The sequence below is a fragment of the Propithecus coquereli genome, unplaced genomic scaffold (assembly GCF_000956105.1).
Source record: "Propithecus coquereli isolate 6110/MARCELLA unplaced genomic scaffold, Pcoq_1.0 Scaffold48, whole genome shotgun sequence".
Taxonomy (NCBI): Eukaryota; Metazoa; Chordata; class Mammalia; order Primates; family Indriidae; genus Propithecus; species Propithecus coquereli.
The window spans coordinates 7,921,811-7,943,481 of NW_012150618.1; positions in this window are offsets into that span (position 1 = coordinate 7,921,811).

Here is a 21,671-nt window from a genome sequence, read left to right on the forward strand (position 1 = left end):
GTATGTATCTCCCTAAGATTTTACATAATTACTAATTATCTTTTAGTTACATACACATGAAACTATTAACACTCTAACTAAGCCACCCAGCCAAATATCACATTTTCTGGTAAAAGGGAAAAATTGAAAACTAGAGTTTCAAGAGCAAAGTAAATTTGGGAGTTGCTTCATTAACATGGAGATGTGATTTGAACTTGTAAGTATCTACTAATAAGAGAAAGCTACCCTTTATAGATATTCAGAAGGCTATTATTTTTACTCATCTACTCTGTTAATACAATGGATGTTCTAAGACAAGCCGGGGGTGGTAACCAAGGGCTTCATTTATCTGAAAGTAGAAGAGCCCATAATGGGTTGGCAGAGCTGTGGGCAGCATTGTGTGTTTCCAAGCTCTCTCTAATTAGCCATAGAAAAATGTGAAGAATAGCATCTACATTATCCAAATTCTCTTTAGTATTTGCTACCTTAAAAACTATTTTCCGTTTGTCACATTCAATATGTATAATTATGCTTTCAGAAAGTCCTCTGATTTGGAATTCTTCCCCTGTGGACCTGCCACCCAGTTGCAAGTCATACCCAGCAGCTATTATTTATTTACTGAAGGCTGTTTCTGGGAACAGCTTTTTTTTTTTAAATTAATTAATAGAATATATTAGATATATATTTTCTATCCCCAGTGTCTATTCTCTTCTTCAGAAATCACCTAGCCTATAAAGGCACTGTTTTCTGGCTCTGGTTGCCTCTCTTACAACATCTCTTAGAAGACTTTCTCCTTCTGCTCCTCACCTCCCATGCCCAGCCACACTGGCCTTTCAGTTCCTCCTGGCACAGAGCTGCTTCTTGTCTTAGGCCTTTTGCACTTTCAGTTCTCTCTTCTGGGGCTTTCTTTCCCAGCTTTGCATCAGTCAGTTCTCAGTTAAAATGTCAACTCTGCAGATACCTCTCCCCTCCCCATCCAGTATTGCTCTATCCTACCCATTTATTGCCTATCAATTACCTTGTTTTATTCTTTTTGCCATTTCTTCATGGTTTGAAATTATCTTATTTGATAACTGGTTTACTATCAACTTCTCAACCAGAAAGTGAGGCCCATAGAGCCTTGAGGACTCATCTGCCTTGTTCACCCCGGTATCTCTAGCCACCAAACGGTGTCTAGCGCATGGTTACTTGATACATTACTTTAAAAATAAATATATGCTATGCATACATGCATGCATACAAACATATCTTTACTCAAAAACCAATCTAAGGCGATAGAAGTTAGAATACTGATTACCTCGGGAGTGTATTAACTGGGAAGGGGCACAAGGGAGCCTTCTGGAGTATTAAAAACATTCTCCATCTTCATCGGAGTAATGGTTATGTAAACACGCTCACATATATGCATGCAAAAGTTAACATAATTGTACACTTATGATTTGTCTACTTTGGGTACCTAAATTGTAAAAAATACTGTTTTTTCAGTTCGTCAAGGGCTGATCTACACTCGTGACATTTGGTGAGCTTTGGTATCACTGGTGCAAGGGTCAGGCATCCCCAAATGTCTGGCAAAAAAATCTTTGATTTTTGGAAAATCATCATTGGCTTGAAGGACAGATATAATATCATCAAAAAACAGGTTGCCTCCCCAAGGCTAAATATTATTCTTTTAACATAGGTCTGTTTTAACGATGACCCCACCAGTGTCGTTATTTAAGATTTCATTTAGCCAAGGGAAGCTCATATATTTCAGGGGCAGCGCCCTGGCTCATACACAGAGCCCAGGGAAAGCTAAGAAGGCAGGAGTACAATACTAACTTTAAACTCGGAGTATTTCTTCAAAACCGTACATTGTTGGCACAGTGTCTGCTAGCCGAGGATTTCCCATTCCCAGGAGAAATGATTATAAAACAATTGTAGATAAAATCAGAAGACACTAGGGCGACATGGGGCATATCAGTTTGCTGGAGCAGAAGGTTTTGACATATTCATCTATAGATGCAAGAATGTCCATGGAAATGGCATACTGACTATACAGTTCCTTTATTACAAATCTTTTTAAAAGAGGTACAGAACAAATAATTAACTCTCTAATACTTTTACACTCTATGAAAATCACTGAGAGTGGTCTCATCTATACAAGTAGATTTTTCAAATAATTGAATCTTAAGCCTCTTGAGTAAACAATATTTTTAAAAATGATTTTAATTAACTCTTGTGGAAATCTTTCTAAACAGATCATGGATTTCCTCCTTCTCTTACACAAAGCGTACTGCTATAGCACACTTGTCTCTCCATCCTTCGGGTTCATCATGTACATTGGTGGTTGCAGGGGACTGTTTCAGTAGTTACTCTGTTTTTATTCCAGTAACAGCTCAGTGAACCCACCTTGCTTTGCATCTGAATTATTTTGTTATCTTCTTCCTTGCTGAGAGCATTCTCCTCTGGGTCTGAGATAATATCCTCTACTGGCACATCCTCTCTTTGATGTAATGCTTTTAACTTGCTACCTTATTTTACATAAAATTTCTAGCTAAGGACCTGAATCACTGCCTAAGCTTAGTGACAACTATTTAACTTTGTTTTTTTTGTTTTTTTTTTTTCTCCTCTTAACTCAGGGTTTAAAGATATATAAAGGAGGGTCAAATCTACCAGACATCAGGCCAGGAGATAGATTGGGAGTGGATCAAGTCATTGTTCTCAGAAATCCTAAAAGTTAAGGACCTAAAGTTTAAGAACTTCATTGGTTAAATCAAGAAAAATGTACCTTTTTTCCTAAAATGTTTTAAGGCTGCTAATGAGAAACTCTTCTCGTTTCTGAGCATATAGTAATTAAATTTATATGGTGTATGTTTAAACTAAATTCTCTCCTCTGAGCCTTACCCATGACTATCCACCCTCCCACATACACCCATTTCTTTAACATCAAAAATTGAAAATTGACGTTTTGCCCTAAGAAACTGCTATAAGAGCTTGGGAGGGATTTGAAGGACCATGATAAGCTCTCTCCCCTATTTTTCTCCTTCATGTTTTCCACTCTTCCTGTTCACTCTTTCTGTCCCTGCTAGATTGTCAAGAGTTCCAGTTTCAGAATCTTAAGGTTAGAAGAGAACCGCCTTATTGTTTGGATGAGGAAGTGGAGGCCCAGAGCGAGTGCCCAGGTCTCCTGCTAGCTCAGGGTCAGGACTGGGGCCTGTCCCCTGGACCGACAGAGCCACCCACCTTGCTCCTGCCTGGACCGTCCTGACTGCCCTGAGCAGAAGCATCCTCTGCGGCCAAAGATGTTGCTTTTGTATTTGCCTCTCTCACTTCATCTTTCCACACCTTTTTCCCTTCAATTTGTGTCCTCTTCCTAGTCCCCTAGTGCACATGTGAGTCTAGTCCGAGCTTTGCACCTCTCTGTCTCACCCCGCTCCAGACTTCCCTATTTTATCCCCACCCTGAGCTTTGTCAAGATAAATCAGTCTGGATACTAAGCTCTGGAAAGGCAATCTAATAAATTAATCTTTCCTAAGAAGTTAATAACTAATTAAGAGCTTGGGATAGTAAAAGCTCACCACTTGCAGTTAGCTTATACGGGAAGATTTCTAAAGATGCAAAGCCTTAACCCCAAGTAGTGACTGTTAAGTGGAGGAATTTCAGCTATAACCAATTTTAGAGTGTGGGGAGAGTGATGGAAGAGAGTGGGATGGGGGGATGTGGTTAACGTGATACTCTTAAATTGTTTTTTGTTTGTTTGTTTTTGAGATGGTTAAGCTGGAGTGTGGTGGTGTGGTCATAGCTCACTGCAGCCTCAAACTTCTGGGCCCAAGTGATCCTCCTGCCTCAGCCTCTGGAGTAGCTGGGACTACAGGCTCCATCCATGAAGCCCGACAGATACTCTTAAATTGTTAATGTTGTATTCGTAAGCCCACATTTCTCTGTAACTAAGGTGGCACTTTAAGCATTAGTAAACCCCAAACAGAATCTTATTCCTACTGGTTGTATCATATTCTAATTTTTTTGTTCATCTTTCAGAAGGTTATCAGTGTGATATCATTGAACTTCCTCCTCAGAATAAAGACCTGGTGTGGGCGTCCCTCGAGTGCTCTCTAGAATGTGAGAAGCATTTCACTGGCAGCTTGGACTGCTGAAATACGCAGTATCCTTCCATAAACTGTGCGCACTGAGTTTGTCCTAAGCTAAACCAGAAAACTATCCAAGTGTGTTTGCATCCTGTCCACCCGCAAGCTTAGCTCTCCCTCGCCCTCCAGCATGCCCCCGACCCCCTCCACCTGTCCCATCCCCAGGCATGGATATTCACTGGGACCTTTTCTTTCCTACCATATTTTTGCACAGATGAAATCTAGTTAAAGTACGTGCCACAAGAATACCTTTGGAAGAGAAAAGGGACTACCTTGTCATAAAGGATCACGGGAAACCTGAAGAATGTGATGAGGAGAGGAGAAGGGGATTCTCCGCCATCCAGGCCCAATTCAAGCTTAGGGGCAAAGTGTAAAGCGACACTTTTCAATTTTAATGAGAAGAGAAGTCATCTGAGGATCTTATTCACATGGAGTTTCCCAGGCCTCTAATCTTGAGGATTTTGATTTTATTAATATAAATTTAGGGGGCATCCCAGAGTTTTAATTAAGCATTTTAAGAGATGCTGCTACAGGTGGTCTTTGGAATATATTTAGAGAAACTGTGGAGTATAGGCTGACATTTGGTGAGTTGGACGTCTGCATGCTCTGTCCACCTGGTAAAAGCCATGAGGATAAGCACTTTATCCTTCAGTCCTAACAGATGTCACCTTGAGTCACAGTATGGCTCTGGCTGATTGGTCCTTCATCACCACCATCTCCTTCCACTGCCCCAGCTAAAGGACATGATAGTGGCATAAAGAGACTGGTCTACACTCAAATGTTTGGACTTGTATCCTATTAACAATTCAACAGACAGGTAGATTTTCCCTCCAAATTCTTTTCTTTAACTAATTTTTGGAGACCTAAGTATTCTTAATACCACACGAATCATAATGCTGCTTAATTTTTCTCTTTATACCAATTAAAGCAGATGAGTAGGAAGCAGGAGATCCATCAGAAAGGCAGTTCTAAGTCATTACTCTTTACTAAGACCTAAGGCTATATTCTATTTATTCATCAGAATCCCATAGCAGGTAACCCCTTTAGTGTCTTATTTATAGTACTATAAATTTATCTGAGAAAATGGTATGCCAGTCAATTCATTTTGAACAATTTTAAGGGGGCGTTTATTGCAGCAATTTATATAGAATTTATAGCCATAAAGAATCAGACACATCATCTTGATCAACTTCCTACTTTTTAAAAATAGAGAAACCAAGGACCAAAAGAAGCAGGGATGTAGTGGACCCCCCTAACTCCCGCAGTCTGCACAACTCCTTTCTTTTGGACAAAGCTTTTTCTATGAGGACTGCCCCCCTCCAGGTCTAGGCATGACCAATCAGATCACTCAGCCACCAGAGCCCAGCCAGTGGTTCAGAAGCAAGGACACAACTAAGGCTGCCTGAGACATCTGGGAAAAAAGTCTTTTCCTGCTCAGGTCACTAAACTAGGAAGACAATAATTTGGGAGTTCTACTACCAACCTGCAGAATGTCTGAAGGGCAAAGGGCAGCAGAGAGAGAAGAGCTGGAAGATGGAGAAGGCCTAACTGGGACAATAGGATTTGAGCCCAAGGATCTTGCTGAGTTGAAAGGTAGTCCTTGACTTCTAGTTATGTGAGTCAGTGAAATTCCTTTTTTCTTTAAGCTTGCTTGAGTTGAAGGTTTAATGGAAAGAGTCTTGATTAGTAACATGGAGCTGCCTGGTTCTAGAAGCATTATGTACAATGTCTCCTGGTACCCAGTTTTCCTGCCTAGGTATATCTGGCTCTATGCTCTGTAGTGGTGGGTCTTGAGCTTTATAACATGTTTAAGTATCAACTGCATTATCTGTTAAAAATGCAGAGCCCTGGGCTCACAAAGATTCAGATTCAGTGGGACTGAGTAGTAAAGACCAAAAACCTGCCTTTACCCAAGCTTTTCAGAATTAGAGGAGTCTTTACGGTGGCCTGGGAGGCTGTTCTGTTCACTGACTATCTCATTCTATTCTAGTCACACTGCTCCCCTTGAGGCCTACAAATATTCCAGGTCTTGGAGCTGTTCCCTCTACCTGAAAAGCTCTGTCCTCCAGATAATCTCCGTGACTAAAACATTTCCTTCCAGCCTTGGCAGAAATCTCCCTCCTCAACAAGTCCTACTCTGATCTCCCTACTTAATACAGCACAAGAGTGCCTCCACCCCGCCTATATCCTTTACCCTATTTTATTTTTTTTTCAAAATTCTTTTTGCCTTTCAAAGTCTTACACAGCCTTTCAAAGTCTTACACAGTTTATTTCTTACGTTTATTGCCTTTCCTGTTTCTCCTCCGTCTCTCCCCTCTCATTGGAATGCCAATTCCATGAAAGCAGGGATCTTTGATTTGCTCACTGATGCATCTTAAGTATCTTTAGCACATAGCCAGCATTCAATAAATATTTTTTGAATGAAAGTGATTTCAGTTCAAAACGATTTTCTGACAACACTCTGAAAAATGCCATACTGCCATGTAGCCATTAATTATTTTACTTTCTTAATGCTTCATAAGCCAGATTAGTTCCTTTCCTTTGACACTGAGAAGTGATTAGAAGGGCATGTGATGAAAAGAAAGTTCCTGCTTCTTTGCTGATGCTCTATATGGGTACCAGGATGGGCCAGCTGTGCTCTACTCAGCCTCTCTTCCCATAGAGCTGCTTTGGGCTGCCTGCACAGTATCCTACCGATGCCAGGTTTTCTTTGGAGGTTTTCTGGGAAGAGCTTTCCTGTTATTCTATTGCCCTTACATGTAAGCAACTGGACATTCACTAAATATGGATGGCATGTTTGGGATACGGACATAAAATATGAGTTATAAGGGAGATTCGCTTGGAGAGGAAAGGCCATGCATCCTTTTGGAAAGAAGTCCCAAGACAGTAGGCCAGTGGAGCTGACCACAGAAGAGACAGCCACAACAGCCAGTGCCAGTGCGTTCTATGAGTCCCTTGTAGGTCAGGCTCTGGAATGGGTGGTATTGATTTGCTTTAGAGCTGCAGTGACTCCCCAGCAACTCCAAGCAACTCCTTGCACCATTAGAGGCAAGCGAGAGGAATTTACTATTTACTTAAATTTACTGTTTACTTAAAGGTAGGGATTCTTCCCAGCAGAGGGTATGCCACCTAGTTAACACATATTCACAAATATTAATATTTTTCCTTTACTTCAACTCAATCCAGGCTATCTTCTTTAGATTGTGAGGATTTTGAAATGAGTAATGATTTAAAATTTGTCAAAGTTTGACCAGGGATCTTTTTTGATGGTGGGATCAGGTCATCAAAATTGATATATATTTACTTTGCTTTTTAAAGAATTGTCTGCCCAATTACTTATCTTAATATTCACATTATATTACTTAATTTAGTCTTTTAAAGCGGTGTTTAAGGTTTCAACTGACATTCATTCTAGTGAAGCCGAACGCTGCCTGCTACTTTTCTTGCTTAGTTGCTGGGAGCTTGGGCAGCTGCTGTTGTGTGTGCTGAAGGGAAATTGGATTCTTAAAGAAACTGCTTAATCTTCTCTATTAAGCAATTAAATAAAATGGGCTCTTGGAGCATGTAGCAGGTGGGTTTGAGAGTGAAAAAACATTTTGAAAATCACATTTTGGGTTGTAAATGGACATTTAAAAATGCAAGCGCATACATTTAAAAGAAAATGATGATTGTGGGAGTATTTTTATTAAGGGTTTCAAGTTCAGTCAAGAAAAGCTCAATGTTAAAGAACTTACACAATGAAAGCAGAAGCTGCTTAAGTGAACGGAGGCCTGACTTTAAATGAGATCGACCTATAAGAAGGACTTAGTGAAACTTATTCCGAATTGTTCAGATTTTTCTTTAAAAAAAAAAAAACCGGTAAAAAAAAATGGATCACCGATTTATTTTGGAGAGTTGTCCCTCACAGCACTGTCGCCATTGCATGGGATCTCAAAAATACACTGATTATAGGTCGAAATGAAAAACAGAACAAATCAAAAACGAAACCAGCAGCGCTACTCTCGCAGTCATTAAATGGGCTGCCCTTCCTTTTTAATGCACTTATTTTTAATAAAAAGAGAGGGAGTATTTTCTATATCTTGACATTTGTTCCCTTTCCGCGAAATGTGAAACTCCAGACGCAAAACATTCCGCAGTTGTTGGTGAAATATCTGCCTTAAAAGCAGAACCACAGTTAATGTCTTTGGCCCGGAATTCATTCCAGAGACTCATTTCCACCCCTCCCACGGAGTCACCTGCTCAGGGGGAACCCCGGCCAGAAAGCCGGGTCGCGCCAGGTCAAATCTTGCGCGTCTCTTGTTTACTCCGCCCCGGGCAGGGCGGCGGCGCGGCTGGGGGGTGGGGAGGGCGGCTGGGTCTCGCAGCACCCCGGCTTCTCCGCCCGGCTCGGCGGGGTGCGGCGGCTTGGTCGCCCGAGAGGGGCGGCGCGCGGTCCCTGCTCAGCAGGGAGACCACCCGGAGGAGGCGCTCCCGGAGCTGGCTCGGCCCTGCAGCCACTTGCGGCGCTCGGGCACCACGGCGCCCTGGCAACCTCCCCCGAGGGTGCTGGCGAGTCCGCACAAGCAGGGTAACGGCCCCAGGGAGCCCCAGGGTCCCCCGGCCGGAGAGGAAGCCCAGAGCCCCGGCCCCCACTCGCTTGGGATTCCCCATACCCCGGCCCCACTCTCCCAGGGCTGGGTGTGATTTCACTCCAATCCCTTCCGTGGAGAAGGAAGCGCACAGGCTGGGGGTAGCAGCTCGCCCCAAGATCCCAGCGCGGCCCACCAGGAAACCGACAGCTGCTTCCCGCGCCGCAGCCCAAACCTATCTGAATCCCCCGGCGAGGGCCGGCCGCATTCCCCGAGCCGGGCACGCCCGGGGCGCCCTGGTGGGTGACTCCAGGGAAAGCAACTGGCGCGGTTGGAGCGCGTGAAAAGTTCATGCTTCCGCAGGGGCACGGAAAGTGCTAGTGAAACACTTTGCAAAGCTCCAGAAACGCGGCCGGGAGCTACAGTCTGATTTTGTTTTTCTTGACCAATAACAGTAATCTTGAGTAGAGGCAGTGGCCAGGAGAGCCAAGCGATCAGAGGTACTGGGACAAAATCTAAGGGCAATACTAATTATTCTGTAATTCCGTTTGTCAGGAAGGCAGGGAAAGATTTTATGGAAAATGGGGAAGATAGGGAGGGGCTGGGGACGAAGGAGGTTTCCACATCCAGGCTCCTAGAGACGCCCAAGTTTTCTGCATGACAAGTCGAGACCGGCTCTCCGGGGAGTTCCCGGCTCCGAGCGAGCGGGTGTGCGGCCGCGGTCTTCCCGCCCCGAGCGGCCGCGGCGGGGCCGCGCCCTGCCCTCCCGGCCGCTCCCTCCCCCGCCGCCCCGCGCGCCGCACATCCCTCTCTCGCCGGCTCCAGACTGGTTTTTCTGGTTCAGCCTCCCTCCCTGGGACGCGCTGGGGGATCCGATGACGTCGCTGGCTGAGTCTCTCCCTCTTCCTCCCTCCCTCCCCCCGCCTCTCCCCCGCTCGCCCTCGCCGCGCACTCCTCCTAGTAACTTCTGTTCGGGGAGGCGCTGCCAGGAATAACCCGGTGCGTCCACAGCCCGGGAGGGAGGCGGCCGCTGCGGCTCCCGCACGCAGACAACTGCGGCCAGGGCCTCGCGGCTCCCGCCCGAGCTCGGCGGCCCCAGCTCCGGGCCCATCTCCGTACTGTGTCAGAAAAATAAATAAAGGCAAGAAGAGCCTGGGCTGGCGGTCGGGATCTTTTCCCTCCCTCTGCGCCCGCCCTCCCTGTCCTTAAGGAAATGCTACCAGACACCCCCCACCAGACACGCTCAGCCTTGGGGAGGAGCGGCCGCCGCGGCAGCGAGAACAAGGGCACCAGGGGGGTTTCCTCCCCCTCCTCCTCTCCCTCCTCTTCCTCCTCCTCTCCGTCCTCCTCCTCCTCCGCCTTCTCAGCGGTGACTTTCCAGGTGAGCGGCCGCCGCGGCTGCGAGGATCCCCCTCGCCCGTTCGGGCTCGGGCCGCAGCGTCGCGCCCTCCTCCCGCCCCTGTCACCCGGCGGCGGCCGGGAGCTGACAGCCGCCCGAGGGGCTCGCGGCCCGGAGGCGGGCGGCCGGCGGGAGGCGGGCTGGAGGTGAGGGGGTGGAGAGGAGGAGAGCAGGGCGCCGCGGAGCGCTGTCTCTCCCTGCCCGAGGAGGGTCTCCGCAAAAACATCTTCGGTGACTGTGGCACAAGTATTTGCCAAGTTGTGTCTTGGACGTTGAAGCTCCTCGGAGCCCGGAGCAACTTGGAGGGTCTCTTGGCTCGTTAACAATATTCCTCCACGTCTCGCCTCTGGGGCGCTGGGTGCAGCTTCGGGGTGCGTGGAGGGCGGACCGACCACTGGGAGAGCAGAGCGGCGGGAATCTAGGTCCCTCCCCGGCTCGGTAAGTGGCCTCGGTGCTGTGTTTTTCCTGCCTCCTTCAGCGGTAGGAGCTTGTTTCACTTTATACTGAAATAGCCGCCGCCGCACTCCATCCCTCCCCGGCGCGCGCCCCCAGCCCCTTCCCGGTTTCCGAGGGTGAGGGTCGGAGGGGGCGGGGAAGGGGGAGTCGCGGGCGGGGGTCGGGCGGGTTGGAAATGCGGGGAATACCCTGGCCGAGGATCTATGCAGATGAGGGGAGGCTGCTTTGCGTAATGTCCTGGGGGGAGGGGGCGCGCGGGAGCGCCGGAGGCAGGAATGTGCCTGGTTACTAATGAGCGACGTGCACCGGCGCGCACGGCCGGGCCACCGCTGCGGCTGCCGCGGCCGCCGGCGGCCCGTTGTCAGGTAGCGGGGGAGGGGGCCGCGGCGCGCGGCGCGGGTCGGGGGCGGCGCGGGCGGCCCGGAGGGCGGGCGTCGCGAGGCCCGGGCCGCCGGCCTGTGGCCGAGCGAGCGCAGCGAAGGAGCTGGCAGTGGGCATTTCAGTGACTCCTTTTTCCTCCGGGGCAAGGAAAGAAGGAAGGAAGGAAGGAAGGAGAAGAGAAGCAAGGAAGCGCGGAAGGAGGGGACTGTCTCGATGGAAGGTTCAGGCGGAGGCGCCCTCGCCTTGCGGGTGCACCGGTCGCAGAGAGGCTCCGGCCGCGGCCGGCTGGACCCGGGCGCGTGGAGACGGGTGGGGGCGGTTTGCATGCGTGTTCGTCTGTGCGTCTGGCCGGGCACCGGGAAGAGGGACATGTGTGTTTGGGCTGTGCACTGTGGGGATCTGGGTCTGCGCCTTTATGTCTGTTCCCTGAAGTGGGTGGAACGTTGGCCCGTTCCGGGAATGTTCCATGACGTGGTGCAGCCACAGGAAGGGGGTTAACGAGGGGCTCTCTGCCGCGGCGGCTCTGTCGGCTGCTATCAAAGCAGATGTGCTGCTGCTGCTGCTCCTCCTCTCTCACCTCCCTTCACCCCCACCCCCCGCCTTTCCATTCTGTGCGTCTGGTACTGGTAGGGGTGAGACAGGAAAACATTGCTCTGTGTGTGTGTGCGTGTGTGCATGTGTGTGTGTGTGTTGGGGGGCTGATGTGCGTGTGTGGTGTCTGTCGTATTTGGTGTGGGGGGGATCGGCTCTGCCACCCCAGCTGTTATCACAGATCGGTGCGCTTTATACGCATGTGCCTCCCGCGCTCTGTCCCTCTTACATAACACATCCAGTGCAGCAGAGGACACAAGAAAATGCGACCCCAACCCTCCGAGCCCAAATTGGGTGAGGGGACATAAGGTCAGGAAGTGTCCCTGGGTGTTGTCCTTCAGGGACTTGGCTCCCAGTGGGGAAAAGGAGGACGGGAAGGAGGGTTTCTTCAAGTGGCTCCTCTCTCTCCTCTCTGACTTGAAAGCATCTAACTAAAAAGGACTGCAGGAACTAGTCCTCCCTAATGGGAACGCTTTTTACATGCTACGCCGAGGGAAAGGGGGCACTTTAACCTCCGGAGTGTAGACAAGAGAGAGGGTCCTTAATAAAGACACCTGGAGGAGATCCGCTATAGTGTGTGGGCGGGCGGGGGCAGTGGCGATGGCTTGGAGGAAACCGGAGGAATCTCCTGATAATAGGTTTCACTGGAGGCCTTAGGACACCTGTAATGGCTTAGAATTCACACAGGAAGCTGTGTGTGCAACTGACATTGCAAAACCCTTATTCTCTGCACAGTTATTTAGGCCTAAAATGAATATAGAAAGGCTCGTTTCCTGTACTTTCGTTATAATGGAAAATTTGAACTGATTTTTGTCTTTCCTTTTTTGCAATTTTAAAAATAACTCGATTTACCTCCAAATAAATATTGGTACTCTCCCCCACCACCAAGGCTAGACCTCAGTAATTCACAAGAGTACTGTGTTTTTCTAGCATACCCAGAGCCCTAGTCAAGGGCTATTGATTTTTCTCTTGTTTGTTTTGTAGTGCATAATCAAGCCCAGAAATTACTTGAAATATTAATAAGATCCATTTTAATTAAATTTTCAGTGATCTGTCCTCTTAGAAAAAAGCCATTTAACTTTATTAGAAACGTTTCCTCCAGTGATATAGAAATATTTGGTGATATTTGTCCTTGAGCAAATCAAGTTATTTTATATATTTGCATATGTATTATATATTACATATGTTAGAATTAGCAAATGCTTCATTGCTTTTTTGCCTTATAAGAGTGCCAAAGCAAAATTTTACCCAAGTAGATTGTGTAATGAGTAGATTGGATTTGATTTTTAGGATATAGGCCAACTAATGTATCAAAACAGAAATACCCTCCATATGAGTAAAGTGGATATTATTTTCATTACTAAGAGATAATTCCTGTGGAACCCTAAGGAATTATGGTACCACATGACAACTGTACATTTTTATTTTGAGCTGAAAGGGATTTACCAATATCCACTTAATGACAGTGTGTTTCCAGTGTCATAATCCCTTTTGACCACTAGGTTTGAAATGTGCAGTATATTTCTTACATACAAAAATATATTACATTACAATGGTGAATCTTTTGAAAATTGTCTGAGACAATTTCTTGCTTTGAGTATAGACCAGGTATAAAGTAAAATTCACTTATTGGCATCTATATATCTGTTATGGTGATTGTACTTTATGTGGTTGAATTTATTAGAGACTGCTTACATTTATATAAGGGTATTTAAGATTAAATTGACATGAGATTGATTTGGGGACCATTTGGGGAATAGTAGCATATTAATGATATTACAGATTTAAAATTTAACTGGTTAGATCCTTGTGGAGGTGTTCGGTAAAATACCATTAAAGTAGATAAAACATTTCTATATTTCTATTAAACATGGAATGTGAAAATTTTACCGTGTATGTATTATCACATAGGGAAATAATGCTATTTGACTACACTGAAAGATTAACCAGCAGAATCTTTTGATTGATCAGGTTCCTTTTACATGAGATGTGTTTGCAAATGTTCTTGTTACCATGAAAACAAAACAGAGGACAACATATATGCAAGTGTTCCTTGTGGAGTAATGGTGCATGTGTCTGCTTGAACTTTTGGCACTTTGTCACTATTCGGAAAACCAGGTTGAATCTTTTATGCCAATTCAATTTACAATAATAATCTTATTTTAAAATTTGCCTTTTTTTAAAAAAAGCAGGGCACATTTAAACAGCAGCAGTAACAAACAACAAGTACACTATTTGTGTTGTGTTAGATTTTTGAATGATCAGTAATTAGCTAAAGTTCATTTGATAGCTTCACATAGGAAAAGTAGTTTTAAAGACCTATAGAAAATGTTATTTGGTATTAACGGAAGTGTGATCCATTAGGATGTGAGGTAATTTATTACCTGATTCGGTATCTACTATAATAAGGGAAAAATGGCTAAAATCAACTGAATGTATGGCTGCGGACCAAACAGATCGCTCCTCTCCTATTTGTTAAAAATAAACACTGTTTTTACGTTTGGTACATGATCAGCATCAGCAGAAAACTCTGTTGGTCTATGCATTAGTCCTGTAGGTGGAGAAATGGTTCACAGTTTAAATCTCTACCTGAAAATTTCAGTGATCCACTTCCAGTTCATGAATTTATCTGTGAATTCATTGTGAATTCATATTTTGGCTAAAACTTGGCATGTAAATGTTGCAACTTTTAAAGTGATATTATAAAAAAGGAGCAGAGGAAGTTTGCTAACTCAACTTAATGAACTTCAGGTTTCATAAGAAACTTCAAACCATCTGGAGTGTATGGATTTGCTTTAACCACTTAGGCAGAGCCTTCATTAATACTGAGTAAAACTTTAGTGAATATTGAAGTCAGGGTGTGCCACGAAGCCTGTAGGCTTCAGAGTCTTTGAAGCTGTGGATGAACACAGAGGATTGAAGGAAAATTAGAAAATTACAAAAATAAAATTGTGCTTATTTTAAGGAAATTGTGTGAGAAGTAATGTTTTCTATTTGTTCCTGATATTTGATCACAATCAAAAGCATTGCAAAAAAGATTGTAAATCAGTTTTTGTAGCTATAAGATGCCATTAAGAAACTTTGGAAAATATTTTAGCACTGTATTATTGTGTCACAACTCTAAAATCTTCATGTAAAAGAGGATAACTTAGCTTACTTGGTCTGTAATTCTTTGGCTTCTCTGAGATGCATGGATACCAGCATTAGATAGATATAGGTCTATACTAGCTTCATGACTACATTTAGAATAGAATCAGAACTACCTGATATTTGGATCACTATTGTTCTGGGCCAAATATGTGCAAATCTTAATATACACTCCCATTACTCATCATTTGAGGCATTACTGGTGACATGTGATCTATTCTACAAGTGTCTATAACTTTAGATTTCCTGTCAGCTTAAAATTTGGGGTATAACTGTTTAGACCTATTTGAAGAATAGTGCTTTGGAGAGAAGGAGAGATGAAAATAATGTTTGTGTGCATGAGAGTGATTCCGGGCAGATAGCATGTGGGGTCTGACCTACTATTTCTGGGTCATAGGTTGGTTGGATGTAAGGTCAGGAATCACCCAGGACCAGCCTTTTCAACTTGCCACTCACATATAATCTTAGTCCTCTCTTCAGAGTACTTTGACAGGTGCTCCGTCATTGTTTGTCAATGCAATTCACTCATCCAGTCATTCAACAAGTATTTCCTATAGGTCAGGCCTTGTGCTAGACTCCATTGTGTCTAATGACCCAAACCACAAAAGAAGCTTATAATTGTTTGGAATTGACAGATATTAATCACATGGTGAACCAATATATGTAACACCTCATTTGTTTTAAGTGCTGTGGAAGAAACATAAAGGAGTGTATATCACCCCTGTCTGGGGATAAAGAGTCAATTGGAAAGCTGGATGGGGAGAGGAGACTGTTGTACAGAGATGGAACAATGCAAATGCCCTGAGGTTGGGGGATATACAGTGTTTCCAGGAGTTGAAAGCAAGCCAGTGTGGCTGGAGGGCAGATAACAAGAGAGAGGTGATGCAGACCATGTGGGCAGGGCCGTGAAGGCAGGTTGACCACATGAATGATTATCCAACCTGGCATAAATGAAGACTGCCTTGGGCAAATTGGCACTCATGATGACCTTGTTACAGGCTGATCTCCGGAGAGGGAATTTTGAGGAACAGGGCTTAGAAGTTGAAAGAAGTTTATGTGTAACACCTGTCTTTTCACAAAGTGTTCACATCAATTGGCCCTAACCCCCTGGAAATTTTTTATAACTTTACATGTGCTGATTTCTGTTTGAGGGACTTACCTGTTGGTTAGTTATTATTATTTGCAGAGGAATTTTTTTTAAGAATAAAGAATTTAAGTTTTACAAAATACTTATTTGCGGCTCCAGTTAACTAAATTAGCCAGCATCGTTGATTCAGTTAATGAATAACTATCAATTCAGAAATCTTTACAAGGTCGCTGTGTGAAGTAACCAGTTAATCTTTGGAGCCCTGCATGAGCTGGGTCTATATGTTTCTAAACAACTAGGGAAAGAGTGAAACATTCAACTTGCCAGATAATTTCTCTACGTGATCGCAAACATCAGGATCTTTGGAGAAATTTAGAACTGATTTTTTACTTTCCATATGATTAGGGGTCAGTGTAATATGAATGTAAGAGGAAAAAGAGTAGAAACAAAGGCTAGTGAAAATAACTTTGTTTTGTCAGCTGTATCATTTGATTTATTTGTTCTCTATTTTGTGCTTTGTATAATGTAGAAAATTCAATTTAGGTGGCAAAAAGAGACCATTTTATGTAGTGGCTTCAAGCTTGGGCTCTGCAGTCAGATTGAGTAACTGAGAGATGAAAGGAGGATGATCCTCACCTTCAAGAATCTTACAATCTAGACAGGAAATATGCCTTATAAGTAAACATTATTAACACTTAAGAAGTAAAAGTATAGAATAATGCGAGAGGATTTTTTCTAACTGGAAAGGTTGGAGGATCCTTATGGGGGGGATGCGATTTTTGACTGGGGACCTTGAAGGTTTAATAGAATTTCATTAAGTAAAGAGGAAAGGGAGGGGCTCAGCATACTCTGACCTGGAGTGGAGGGGTGGGGGTGCATAGGGACAGCGCCATGGGAGGGGGAGGTCAGGTGGGCCTGGAGAGGTGCATCATCCGAGATCTTTTGGAGCCTCAGAGCCCTGCTGAGAAAGCTGGACTTCACGGAGGGTTTTTGAGCAGAGGAGTGATGTTTTAGAAAGATTATAAGGAAGGGTATATGGGATGAATATCTTGGTGGCAAGGAAGCAGTTAGATTGCCAGAACATCCAAAAGAGAAGTGTTCAAAGTTGCCTCTATTGCATGACGGTTTGAATTCTTTCCTCCTGGTAATGGCTATCTTAAAAGCACGTTAAAAAATAACAACAAAAGTGATGAAACTGTTTTGTTAAACGTGGCCAAATGTGTATGGAAGTTTGTCAATTTGAACATTTTAAGTAAAGTATTGCATTATTATTTTAAGCTGTTATACTTTTTTTACTCCAGAAAATATTCATAAATACTAATGGTGAAAATTGACCATTAAACACCAACTTATAGAAATGTTTATACTTAAAATTACAAAGTATTTATATTTGTAGGTATATATGTATAAGGTACAAATAGATGATTCATTTAATGTTTAATTAGAATGCTGCCTTTTAGTTGATACCCAGTTGTGTCTAAATCATGACAATACGGGACAGATAGGGTAGTGCAGTGTATTTGAAATGCAGTGCTTTGTTTGGCAAAGATTTATTTGGTGGTTTCATTTTCTCTGAAAAAGAAAGTGGGAGATCTTTGAAGTTCTTATTATTTGCGTTGTGGCAGATTGAACATGAGTTCACAAGCCCAGCCAAAAGGTGGCACTTTTGAAAGCGGGCAGTAGGTAAATGTAGACACACCTTTGTTTATATTTGCTTAGGGGTCTCTAAGTGTGCGTATTTGTATGGGCATGCATGCGTGCACATACATATATACAAATCTAAGAAAATCGTATGTGTTCAATGAGAGGAAATTTTGATTCTTAAAATACAGCATGCATTGTCATCCTGATAGTGCAGAAAGTATTTTTTTAATGGAGATTATGTCTAATTCCATATAAAGAAGATTATAGGAAAGGTAATTTAAATTGTAAGTAGCTTTGTTCACTAAAATGCTAGATTTATTTGAAACAGTGTTTTATTTCTTTTGGAAGCCAGACAACTAGTTTAATAGTGTACATATGAAGCGCTAATTTGGCTTGTTAATTGGATGCAATTAAATTGAAGTTACTTTGTACTGCTTAATTGTCTGAAAATTACATGCGTTGCCATGCCTGTGTAACATGAGGCAAAAGCTGAGGGTGTAGCAGGAATAAGGGTGGAAGGGAAGCAAGATCTAGTCCTATCTTTGCAGTTAACTTTCTGAGAAAACTTGGAAACAAGTCATCGAAGCTCTCCGGACCTCATTTGGAAATGGAAGAGATTGGAACAGATGGCTCCTAAAGCCTCTTCCAACTCATATTCTATCAGTTTATAAATTCTACTTTGTAGTTGTAGAGAATGCAGTGTCATTATATTCTGTAATTATGGTATTACAAGGATGAACTAAACACTTAAAAAAATCAGCACGGTGCCAATTTAGCAAATCCGTTAGAAGGAAGGGAATTCAGGCTTACAGAGCACTTGCCCTGTGCCAGGCTCCATCCCAGGCACTCTCCTCACATCAGCTCCCTTAGCTCTCACAACCACCCCGAGAAGATTTGGTTTTCTGATCTTCATATTTACACTTAAGGAAACTGAGATTCAGAAAGTTTACCTGGTTTTCGCAAAGGCTTCTCTGATAGTCATTGGTGAAGCAGGATTTGAACTCAGGGCTATTTGGTTCCGAAAACACGTGGTCTTTTCATCTTTCCATGCAGCCTACGTAATTGTTTACACATCATTTATTCCAAATATTAAAAAATGCTGCCAATCATTTTTATCACTTAGCACAGTGTTTCCCTCTAGCAGTGTATGGATGTGCACCAGTAGGACAAATAGGTAGCCTAGGGGTTAGGAGCCTAGCGTTGAATCGGACAGAATTGGATGAATTCTAGCTCCACCACCAGCTGGGGGAATCTGGGAAGGTCACTTAACCAAACTGAGGTTACAAAGTAAGGATAACATCTGTTCGAGTGTCATTGTGAAATTTTTGTGAGAATGTGTGTCTCCATCTCAGTGAGCATGTAGTAACGTTTAATACCTGGTAGCTATGTTATTATTAACAAGGGATTAGACCCAAAGAAAAACACAATAGAACTCAAATTGTTGTGACAGTAAAATATTACTTAAACATTTCAAATGGTCCATTACACTCTTGATTGAAGTGGTTAAAGAAACAATGTCAATGTACATGGTTTTCAACAATTAACAAATGGAAACATCAGTTAAGATACAGGGATAATTCTCATTTAGCTCATTTGGTGCTATACCAGTGAAGTAAAGTAAATTTTCTGGTTCTCTTTGGATAATCATTCTGGAGTTTTTGGTCTAAAAATAGATTTTGGGGCCTGCGTTACTCAACTTGAACTTCTGTATAAATTGCAAGAGCCAGAGGACCAGTGTGTACTCGTGGGGCCGCGGGCCTACTTAGGATACACAACTGGGGTGTTCATGGGACTGCTAACTTTAACAAAAAAATTTATTAATGCAAAGAAGATTTATTAAGCACCTGTTCTAACAAAGGTGCTGTTCTAGACACTGGGGATTCATCAGTGGACGAAGATAGTAAAAAATTCCTTGCGCTCATGGAGTTTGCATTCTAGTAGACTCATTTAAACTAAAAAGTTTTCTTTCAGTAACTGTACTACTTTTCACTATTTTCTGGAATCTCTTTTTTATAGTGGATCTCTCTTAACCCAAGTAACAGTTAAAGAAGAATTGGAAGGCTTATTAAATCACTAACAGAATATCCCGTTTATTATATATATGTGTATGTATGTACATACTTCACAGTAAGGTAGTTTTTGAAGAGGCACTGTTTTTACATAACTAAATTTTATAGCGCTTGTTTTTCTTCTTCTTTTTTTAATTCCTTTTCATGGTTCAGCATGATGGTTCTTCATACCTGTAGAATCAGGTGCTGGCTGTTTTTTTTCATGGTCAAGAAAACAAATGGTTTACAAATGACACATTCTAAGTGAAGTGGTTACCCTAAATTATATTTGGAATTTATATTTTTAATCTTATTGAAATGCATTGTTCACTTTCTTACTGATTGTCTTTGTTATAAAATCTGTAGTAGGATGGTTTGCATTTTCACAGAAGTGTGCTGAACACAGCGTATGACGTGTGGTGGGCACACACTAGATATCTGTTCAATGTTGAAAGTTGTAATTCTCAAGAAGTTTATGGCTGAACTGGTTTGGAAATGGTTGAAAAGACATTTTGTCATGCTAGGATGGGAGGTCATATCAGAACCAAATGAAGGAAATGCTCAGTGGGCTCAAGTACTGGCTTTGCGGCCAGAGTCTATCGGTCTGCTCACCCTTAAGTGCTTCTTACCATATTCAATTTTATGAGTTCTCTAGGAAACCGCCGCCTCCACCTGGCCAGCCACCCAGCAGTCACAAACACCTCTCTCCCAACTACAGTCAGGGGCCCACCAGCCTCTAAACTTCCCGTTTGTTTTTACAGTAGGTGAACAGATGGAGCCATCTTGGGGTACATTTTTTCTTGCAGTTGGATAGGGAAGTTTGTAGTTGAACTGGGATTCTTCCATCTAGGGTAGCTTTCTTTGGCTATATTTCGTTCAGGGTGCTCTGAGAAGGAAGCTGTGTGAAGATGGCTGTTGCTCATGGGTGTGCAGTTTGAGGAAGAGTTGGGTCTTTGTGGGCCTGCTTGGATAAATTAGGCATAAAAGAGGGAGTGTATTCCTTTCCTCCACTACAAATCCTTGCCCTAGGGAGGCAAAGAAAAATGAAAGAGAAGGCTGGGGCTGGACCTTTCCTCTCATGCAAAGCTGGTGGTGAAATGCTCTGTCTTTGCAGCTCAGCAGTGCCCCATGGGACGGTCCTGGTGGCTGGTCCAACACTTCATGGACAGGTCATGGCGAGTTCAGCTTCTGATTATCCATGGAACAGTTACCAAACTTTATTTTTCTTTCTTCTGCTGATGCTTACATTTTGGATAATCTCAATTTCTCTAAGCAAAGAAAAAATCAAGGGTTGTAAACATTCAATTTATTTTCCTGTCAGTAGCCATGTGTCAAAGTTTATGTTAGGAGAAATATAAAAATACAGGCTTTTTGGGTAAAATGAGGATTTCAGATATCTTTTCTGCTCTTGTGAGAACATGGTCATTAGAGCCCACACTAGGGCTCTAAGGACACCAGAATGGACGACTCTAAACTCTGACCCCACTAGTTTATTGCTTGCCTCATTATTGATTTTCAAAATGAATCAGGCTCAGTGGCTGTACCTCTGTTATATTTCATTGTTTCTTCATCTGTAAAAATGAAGCATTGTTTATGGCGCTGCCCTGCCTCCTGTGAATAGAGCAGAGTAACACAAGAGAATTGGAGTGGTTATTTTTAGTGTGTGAAGCAACAGTAAGTTTTGAGAATAATTCAATTGTTGAAAAAAAAAATTGGACGCACAGCAATACATTTGTGACAAGGGTTAGTAGAGTGTTCTTGAGTTAATTGACTGACACCGATGCAATTTATTACAGGCATATGTAATTGTTTTCAAAAAGACAATGGTCAGCAGCTCCACAGCTTGTTGTAATATCCCCTGATGGGTTTAAATTTTGTGTAGGTCACTAATGCACATGTGTAACAAAGTATCGAGGGAGTTAGACTCACATTCAAGCAAAAGAAAAGGAATCCAAAGACATTTGTCTTTGAATTTGTAATCTGTTTACTTGTTCAAATGACCTCAGTAATATTTGTGATGAACTTGGCGCCCAAATTTAATCCAGTGTAACTTTTAAAATGGTTCAAGTGGCTGAGAATATTCTAAATGACCTTTTACAATAAATCGCCTGACAGTTCGGAATATAGCAAATATTAATAATTGGATGCTAAGTGTGGAGATTAGATTTTCTGGTGGACAAACTTCAGATTTCTTCACTCATCAGTTGATTTTTGGCTATGTTTGGTGGGAGTTTGCTAACGTGAAAC